This window comes from Falco punctatus, assembly GCF_963210335.1.
Source record: "Falco punctatus genome assembly, chromosome: 5".
Lineage (NCBI taxonomy): Eukaryota > Metazoa > Chordata > Aves > Falconiformes > Falconidae > Falco > Falco punctatus.
The window spans coordinates 77,647,414-77,657,928 of NC_137584.1; positions in this window are offsets into that span (position 1 = coordinate 77,647,414).

Sequence of the window (10,515 nt, forward strand, 5' to 3'; positions counted from 1 at the left end):
AGTCACACCTTGCAGCATGATTTCCCTGTTGTGCTGTTTATCATCTCTGGGTCCTGGGCCAAGGTTATCATTCTGTTGTACTTTGTAATACTGCTTTGTGATTATGACAGGTCGTGAAACTAATCTGGTCTGTGTACTCAGCGCTGGCGTCACCTCAGTACTTCAGGAGCCATCTATTGGGAACTATTAATAATTACACCTTTTAACTTTTCTCAGAGAAGCAACCTAAGGAAGAGACATCTTTCTACATCTTCCCCTTCTCCTCCAGGCTAGTTAAGAGTAGCATTTGAGATTTTTGAAAAAATTTAATACTCTTGGGATACTGAAACCAGCCTGGTCCTATTGCTAGGAGCCAGCACGTAGCTGAAAGCGGTTCATATCTTTTTTAGGGTTAAGCAACTATCTGTGACTACTCCAACCCCTGCAACAGGCACTGTGGCTATTTCAGACCCTGGCAATCGGTGAGCCAGAGGACCAATCCATGCTGGTACCAGCCACCCCTATACAGAAGAAATGGATATGAAAGACAGCTGATTTAGTAAAAGAGGATGAAGCGGGGCCACCACAAGAACAGGAGGAAGAGGCAGAAGAAGCAGTAACCACTTGATCCCTATCCCTGAGTGAGCTGCAGGATATGCACAAATATATCAGCCATCTTCCGATGTGAGCACGTTACCACCTGGCTGCTTTTAAGCTGGGATAACGGGGCTAGGAGACTGGAATTAGAAAGTATGGAAGCCACGCTGCTGGGATCACTTTCTAGGTAAGGGGGCATTGCCAAGGCAATTGGAAAAGGGACACAAGTCCCCAGCCTCTGGAGGTGACTCCTGTCAAGAGTGAAGGAAAGGTATCCCTTCAAGGAAGGCATTACATGTCACCCAGACAAGCCAACCACCATGGAGAGTGCTGTCCACTACCTGAAGGAATTAGCTGTGCTAGAGATGATTTATGATGATCTGAACAACACACAGCCACCCACAGATCCAGATGAAGACAAATGCACATGACCCATGTGGCGGAAATTTCTATGGTGTGCACCACCATCATATGCCAACTCATGGGCAGTAATGAGCTGGAAGGGACGAAGCAGCAGCAACAGTGGATGAAGTGGTTTGCCAACTCTGAGAGTATGAAGACAACACCTCTTCCTCCCTCATCTTGGCTGTGGAGAAACTGGTCCAGCAACTCGACAAGCATAGATCTTACTCCCCATCCTGTACAGACCACATCTCAGCTATTAACAGTAAGTGTCCTTTTGCTCAAGAGAGAGGATAAAGAGGGTACACACCATGGGGTACAGCGTGGTTTTACCTGTGGGACCACAGAGAGGGTGCGAGGAAGTGTGATATGCAAAACCTACCCCAACCCTAGAGGCACGGATATGTGAATTGCTGGGGAAAAAGTCTGGGTTATTCCTGCCTCAGGCAAAAAAAAAAAAAAAAAAAAAAGGGAGTGCTTTTGCTCAAGGACCTGGGTGCACTTGGTGAGTAATGCGGGAGGATGGGGAATTTTTTATGTGCCTCAAGGGGACTTGATTTTGAGTGAGAATAGCCAATGAATTGTATGATGTTAATTGCTGTATAGGACTATATATTATCACTTTGATGGTGGCTGTATGCCCATCACTGCACTTGGCACCTTGTGACACCTGTCTCTGCCACTCCAGATATGGGGACCTGAATCCAACTCCCTTCTGATTCCCACCTTAATGAAGAATGAACTTTGATGAAATCGGAGAAGCACAGCAGTGATGGAATCACAACTGGCTTCAGCATGTAGCAATCCAACACCACACCCCAGCTCTCCTGTCCTGAGTGACCACCGTGACAGATGGAGCCTGAAATAACAGACTAAATGAACTCAACGGACACTTTATAGGGATGGCATAGACTAACATAAAGTTATGATATCTCTCTGTGTGTATGTCCCGCTTTCAGCTGGGATATTTCTTCTTAGGAACAGGTGCAGTGCTGGGTTTTAGATTTGGTGTGAGAACAATGCTGACAGCACACAGACACTTTTGGCTGTTGCTTGGTGAGGTTTATACTAAGTCAAGGACAACTCAGTTTCTCAGGCCCTGCCAGCGAGAGGGCTGAAGGGGCACAGGAAACTGGGAGGGGACACAGCCAGGACAGCTGACCCCAAATAGCCAAAGGATATTCCACACCATATGATGTCATGCTGAGCATATAAAGCTGAAGAAAGAAGAAGGAAAGGGGAGAGATTCAGAATGATGGCGTTTGTCTTCCCAAATAACTGTTACACGGGATGGAGCCCTGCTTCCCTGGGGATGGATGAGCACCTGCCTGCTGGTGGGAAGTGGGGAATTAATTCCTTGCTTTGCTTTGGCTGGGGTTAAACCACAACAGTGTGTGTATATATGTATGTGTGTGTGTATATATCCCTCACAGGACTGGAGAGATGATGGTGGTTAATTGGGATGTATTGGTGAGAAAGTGTGGTACCTGGCAATGACGTAGATAGTATGGAATAAGGGTTGGATACTGCCCTGGTTTTGGCTAGGCTAATTTTCTTCCTAATAGCTGGTATAGTGCTGTGTTTTGGACTGAGTATGAGAACCACGCTGATAACACAGGGATGGCTCAGTTGTTGCTCAGTCGTGCTCACCCTAAGCCAAGGGCTTTCCAGTTCCCCACGCTCTGGCAGCGAGGGGGGGCACAAGGAGCCGGGAGGGAGCAGAGCCAGGACAGCTGCCCCGAGCTGGCCAAAGGGATATTCCATAGACAGACCGTCACGGTCAGTATATAAACTGGGGGAGCTGGACGGGAGGGGCTGATCGCTGCTCGGGGACTGGCTGGGCATCGCTCAGCGGGTGGTGAGCAACTGTATTGGGCACCACCTGTTTTTCTTGTGTTTTATTCCTCTCTCTCTCTCTCCCCTCTTTTCATTACAATTGTTGTTATTATTATTACTATTACTGTTATTCTTCTATTTTACTTCAATTATTAAACTGTTCTTCTCTCAACCCGCGGGTTTTAACTTTTTTCCAATTCTCGCCATCCCACTGGGGCAGGGGGCAAATGAGTGAGCAGCTGCATGGTACTCAGTTGCTGGCTGATGTTAAACCACAACAAATGGGAAGAAGCATGATTTTTGCAATGATACAAGTAATTAATCTCACTAACCTTGTTAAGAACATGGTCCGTCTTTCATAGGAGTTCAGCTCAACTTCACGAGTCAGTAGGAAGCTAGCACAGGGTTGTGCCATCAAGTTAGAGCCCTCAGACCTTCCTGACTTGGAAACAGGGAGTGGGAAGCATCTTGCAGAAAAACCAGAAACATCCTTTCTTTCACAGCTACTGCCTTAAAGACATTTTACTAAAAGATGCAATAATCCTAATGGAAACAGCTAAAAGTTTAGTTCTGATGTACAGAGAAATTAAAAGCAGTATGTTTCTTAAAACAGCATTCTTAAATATAGGCACTGGTATCCAGTGAAAGGACAAACTGAGATACGGGAAATTCCATTTAAACATAGGAAAACACATTTTTACCATGAGGATAGGACACTGGAACGGCTGCACAGAGAAGCTGCAGATTCTTCATCTTTGGAAATATTCAAAACGTGACCAGACATGGCCCGGAGCAACCTGCTCTAGGTAAAGGGTTGGACTAGATGATCTCCAGAGGTGCTTTCCAGTATCCTCAAATCTGTAACCCCAGTGCAGTGATCCAACATACATGTTCACGATGCTAAACCACTGTATTAAATTGGTATTGTTTGCATAATACAAGGTGTTTATTGCTCAGGGTAAAGAATTATTTTCCTTTGTTTGGGAACTCTGCTCCCATGGCACAAATGTGTACAGAGAGGGTATAACCTATAGCCCATCTCAGGTCATCATTAACCAGAAGCACAGTAATTTTATTCTGAAAAGAAAATAGAGGGACTATTGTTTAAATAAAAACTAGAGATTCAGGAAAATAAGAAGTTAAATTTTTCAAAGAAACAACCTTCAGAACAAATACACCACTAAACAAGGAACATACAAATGAAAACAACATACAAGTGAAAAGGTTTAACTTCTGAGCAACAACTACAATTAGGTCAAGCTGTCCTATGCACTCAGTACATAGCCCGTATGTCAGTCATATTTTCGTTCAGATTTCAAAGGCTTTTGTTTGAAGAAATTACAATGTCATTGAAAGGGCATTAAGCTGGCTGTGACAAGCCTTAACATGCTGGATTTGGACAGACATCTCTATGTTGGTACATGCTATATTCTGCTATTAAAGGTACAGGGAATTCCTTGATGAAAGCCAAGATTTTTTAGCTTATGGCACATTCTGAAATAGTCCACTGATGGTGACATAGTTTCTGAGTTACTGATAATCAGTGATAGATGAGTTAATGTTATTTAAACATTTTTTTGGTGTCTAATAACACAGAATGGGCTACAGTCTGAAAGTATGGTCCTAATGCAACAGCACTTAAATATTCTGAAGAAGTTAAATTGCTGTTCTAGCCAGCTAGACTATAAGTTAGACACCAGTTAATTTTCTCCCTTTCTCTGGTTTTCAGTCAGCAGCAACTTGTCTGACACATTTCCAGCCGCTCACAGAGATTTATTAGTGCTACAAACAAAGGAAGGAACAAATAGTGGTAGAATTGTCATTACCACTATTGTCCCACAGCAAAAGGTCTTGCTGTCACTGTTAATGTCTGCAGAAAAGAGCAAATCCAAAAGATAACCCAATTTCAGAGCAACATTGGCCTCAGGTGGACTACAGACCATAGAAGAAAGGAACCATCTGAATAACCGCCACTGACACAGCTGAGAGATTTGGTTCCTACATGCAAGAAGCAATAGCCCTTGAGTATTTCACAATTCCCGTTACAACTCTATGACCTTCCATTTTATAAGCTGACTTTTGCTATCTAGATAATTAAAGATAGCGAAGCTGGATCTGCACCCCATGGAGTTAGTGCTTTATTACCTTGATACCAGAAAGAAAGAAAAGCAAAAATCCAAAAATGAAATGTCATCAATTTCTCACAGAATAAACTGCTGTCATAGGAGTTCAGTTCAGTCACCCACGCAGAAGTATGCAGTGCCCTGCCCATCGGGCCACCAGCTCCTGCTGGAGGAAGACCACAGCATGGATTACCTGAAAGCCTCATGCCTTATCTTCCAGCCAGGCAGGGATGTCCTGGGGCTCAAGGACATCTCAATTTAGTCAGAGTCCGAAGTTTGTGCTTTTCTCTAGACCAGCTGATAAGCCCCTTTATGGGATACTCAGCTATTCCACACAACAAAAGCAAGAAAAGGGACTTCCTCAATCCTTCTCCACGACAGTTCTTTTCAAAATGCCCCTCTTCCTACTTTTCATAAATTCAAACTAACTCGATCATCTCTGCTTGAATGGGATCATCTGCACGCATTTTGTTTTTTCATGCACAGGAAGAGGACATCATTATTTTGAAACAAGAGGAATGCGAAAGAATAAGGAATAGAGAGATGAGTTCAAAGCCAAAATGCAACACTCACACTGCTAACACCATGTAGTTGCTAACAAACAAGAGACTCAATTGCTGCAACTTTTAGAACATGTATGCAGAACTACAAGCAGAGACATGAACTAGAATCAACACCACAGATATTATTTTGTCCATATAATTAACATATTTTTAGCAACAACCATGATTCAGTCACAGAAATATGACAACTGCCGTTTCAGAGTCATACAGTGTAAGTACTATGAAGATTAAAAAAAAAATGCCCAAGTGCCCTCACACATGGTCTCATAGCCCACTTCTAGAGAAATCAGTAGCAAAACCCACTTGTAGCAGTACATGTGGACCCAAAATGATTCATGACCCCTCTCCTGAAGGAGGATACTCCCTCTCCTGAACAATACGCATCTTTTCACAAGAGTTGCTGCAGTTATATTGCAATTCAAGAGAAATGCCTGTAGTTCTATGGTTTGTCTTATGCAGAATAAGACTAAGTACCATGACAGCCATTTCTTCTTCATTTGGTTGGGGTTTTTATCAGTAATTTAAATTACCTACCTTTATGCAAAAACTATAAAAGCAATCCCAAAGGATTGTGACATAGAGAAGGGAGACATGAAGAGGGAATAAAATTAATTTTTCATCTACAGGAAGACATGACACAAAGGAAAACATTTGAATCATAACTTTTTTTAACACTTTCAAAAGATTCTCTTAACACTTGATTGAATTACTCTCCTTTATCCTACAAGTAAATGTAGCATAACTTCTTAACTAACTCTGTTTTCCAAGAAATCCAAGATTTACAATGGAAACCAAATGAAATATTAGGAGAGTCCACCAAGCCATTTGATCTCCCCTAGCTCATACAAGATAATCAGTATTTCCAATTAGTGCAAAGGTTATAGTGTGTTCTTGCTTAAATAAACTAAATTAACCAAATACAGACATTGCTGAAAACACTTCTCACGATATGTGGTAACAAAATCTCTTATTCCGCTTTCAAAGCACCTGTGGAACCGAGGAACAGATTCTGATCATCTTATTTATGTTGAAAAGTTACAAATTTCTCAAGACTTCTATTGAAATAACAAGAGTATTACACTCATGGTGTATGGTCTTTTTAAGGGAAACAAGAGCGGGAAAATTTATCAGTTATCTAGTTAAAAAACAGGAACTGTCAGGTCTGTCTTACGTCCTAATAAATATTGAGAATAGTTGAATACAAGAGATTTTATGAAGGGAAGTACAGTGTTTATTTAAGAACACAGGTGTTTATGGTTTAGAAATTCAAGTAAGACTTTACAAGGTCAGAGAAAGTGTGAAAGTCCCCTCAGTAATTTATACCTAACTTGAAATTTATTAAAAGTACATGTTAAAATTGTCATAGAAATACATTAATCTAAACATTGAAAGAAGTAAAAGAAAGACCTCTTTCAGGGATGAGCATTTGTGCAAATTTTGTTGCCATTGTTTAAACTATATATTTAGTTTTCTTCATAGTATTAATAACTTCCACTTTTGAGCTGTCAGGTACTAGATAGATAGTGAAACGCACGGATAACTGAACTAGCTTAACTAACCAGTTCAGGCAGTAGTAGTCTAGCTGTAACAGCAGGGAGATTTCACAGAATACATGAACAGCAGTAACAATCAGAATACCTTCACCACACTCATACTCCTACTTGAAGTGAAGAAATCCCAGGCATCTCCGTACAACACAAACCTTATCTTTCTGTGACTTAAGCTGTAAGAGGGAAGTCAATGGACTGGTCCCCTGCAGCACGCAGGCAGCAGAGTTGGGAACAAAGCAGTGGGTATTCGTATTTTACTGATTTGGAGGACACATGCATTGATTTGGCATTTAAAACCAGTGCATTCTTAGAAACACCCAAGCTCTTACCTTTACAAACATGAAAATCTCACAATCTTGCTGAAAGTTGTCAGTCTCTCCAAAGTTATTGTTAAGAGGGAACTTGCGGGAAGTTAAAGAGTTGGAAGAGGTGTTTGGGCTCCGACGCAACTGGAAATCCAGAGGAAAATGAATATTGCTCTCAAACATCATGTCCTCTGCATGTTTATCTTCCAGAGTTGGACTCATCAGATCCATCTCCTGGTATGAATGGTCTTCTTCAGCACCATGGTGAGATGAAGAAGAACCATCCTCCCCATCAGCCCCATGCTGAGAGGCCACAGAATTACTACAGCTGTCTTCTGAACTCTCTTGACTACTATCCATGCTCTCTGGGATAGTAGCGATGGAACAAAGAGATGCTGGTTCTTCATGGACATGATCATAAAGATTATCCCCTTTGTCTTCCTCAGTGTCTGGAATCTCATAGATACTGGTGGTGTCAACATTCTGATAAACATTGGTAAAGACCTGATCTTCCATGACTGCTGGCCGGTGAGTTTTGCCTGCCTTCTGGTACCTTAAAAGACTACAATTAAAGTGAAATGTTGACAGACAAATGCTCTTCAGGAGGAAGCAGAGTCTGTGGTATGCTTTCTGAACGCTCTGCTGTGAATGGCAGATCTCCAACAATCATTTACTGAGAGCTTTAAATAAACAACTACACTTCCACTGAAGTAAAAGATAGGGCTGTCTCAATTTTTAACCCCTTTGTTGATCTGACTGCTGGTAACTATATCTTAGGAGCTGTAATCACTTGTTCCTCCAGATACAGTCTGGCCAAATACAGTGAAAAAAAGCTGAAACACTTACCAGTACTACAACGCTATGGTAAAAAATATATGTATTCTTTCACAGGAAGTCAAAAATGGTTTTACTGGAAATCTTATGTACCTTTTGTGTGAAGATGTAGAAATACAAGATTTACCCACTCACTCATATTTTCAACACACAAAAGCCTAGCTTCAAGGAAAAGCAAGGCAAAATTGCCTCAACAATACAAGCAATCATCTGCAATGTTTCAGTTGTTACTCACACCACCATCAATGAATGATGATCACTTATAAAAAAATACAAAGAAAAGAAAAATATTATAAAATGGTATAGCCACGAGGAAAATGCATCAAACCTGAACTCTTCAGTTTTGCCACCGGTTCACTTAGGGACCTTGAACCACTCATTTCACATTTAGTGACTTCATCCTCTCACCTATAAACTAGGGTCAAAAACTATATAAAGTCTTGTGAGCTGCCCTGGAATCTAGGAAAAGAAAGCACTGAATAAGCATTAACTACTATTATGTTTACTTAATATATCACTTGCTTATAATCACATCTAGTTTATATATCTCCATGTCATAACACATAGGCCCAAGCTGCCAAAGTTGGGTTAATGCCACTTGACTTTAGCAATCTATTTAGCCACCTTGTCTATACGGTTCCTTTTCTCTAAAAAGAGGAGAGACAGACAAAACTCTGAAGCAGATGAGTATCTTCAGCTTTAGCACAAAATTAACTGCCCTTTTAAAGACAGATACATATTCTAGAGCACCTGAAAACAACAGAGCTGAAACTCATTAAAGATCCAAATCTACATTTATCAAAGTTATGAGAACGTCAGACCTTAGTGACGAAAGACTTTTTATCTATATATTTACTGCATCTGGATTACGCAGATTACTACAGAATTTCTCAGAATCTAATTATATTTAACCTTTTGGGTTTGAGCCAAAGGAAAAACAAGGTGTTTTCCTCCTTACCCATCCTTGTAACTTCCTGAGAGGTAACTGCCACAGCCAGGTTGGATTTCTAGAAGAAACACAGAAGAGGGGTTAAAGAGAAAGATTTTAACTCCAGCTACCCGCAAACAGAACAAGCAGGGGAACACAGGCTGTTTCACATGGCAGAGTAGCAGGTCCTGCCTGCCTGAGATGTATGATTGTAGTTTATTGTCAGTGTTCTTATATTGAACATTTAAGACTACTAATAAAATTAAATACCAAAACCAAACCAATACTTCAGCTTACTAAACTTGGATTCACCTTCTGAGGCTTCTAGATAACCCCAGCAGTGCCAAAATTACAGCCACAACCAAGTCTAATCACTGTAACAGTGAGGAAAAACACTACAGCACAATTCCAACTCCCTACATGAAACCAGCAATAAAGTACAAAAACGCAGGCAAGTATCAGAGATCAATGAGATCTCTTAGCTCATGATGCATTTCTGGCCTGATGCAACTCAAGGACTTAAAGGACAGTAACCTATATCAAGGCCTAATTTCAACTATTATTACCCACAAATTCTTGCCTGGCACAAGTGGTCTATCAGCAAACACAACGGAGTATACCTCCTCTTTACATTTTCTGTATGTAACTCAGCCACAATACTTCACATGGAAATCCTAAATAAGAGATTCTGAAATGTGTGCTGTGTAATCTGTATTGAAAACTTCTAGCATTCAAGACCAGTTGATTCAATATCAGGCTAATCGTAAGACTGATTTAAAATCATGAGCTTAAACTACTAAAGCTCAAGAAATGGGAAAACCAATGAGCCAACTAGAAACTTTTGTAAGTTTAACATTCTTAAGAATATTTTTTACTTTTAAGAAAACACTTGCATTTCTTCACATTTTGTAGAAATACAAGTGTATTTCTGCCTGTGTCTGTTCAACTTGCTCTGAGCACGGCCTTGATAAGCAACTCCCACCGATGTTCAACCTCTTCTTACAGAGTGCTTGCAAGATCAAATATGCTGGGATCATAAAAATTCCCTCCTTAGTCACTCTGCTGGCAAAAAACTTGAGGAAGAAAAGAACACAGACACACTCATGACACAAAACAAAGAGCAAAGTCCAGTTGCACGGAATTAAATCAAATGACTGATTTTGGTTTTTCCTCCATGAAGAAGACATTAGCAGGATGCAGCACCGCCTGCTGGAGGGTACAAAACAGCACAGGTAAAATAAGGAATAAGAGCATAATGTATGAGTATTATTTAATGTAGTTGATCTGGATTTCATTAGTCAGAAATGTGAGTTACCCAAGTTCTGCCTTCCTCTTCCCTCCCCCCCAAAAGCAAAGAAAGGTAACATTCAGCTCTGAGATCCAGACTCCACTCTTGCA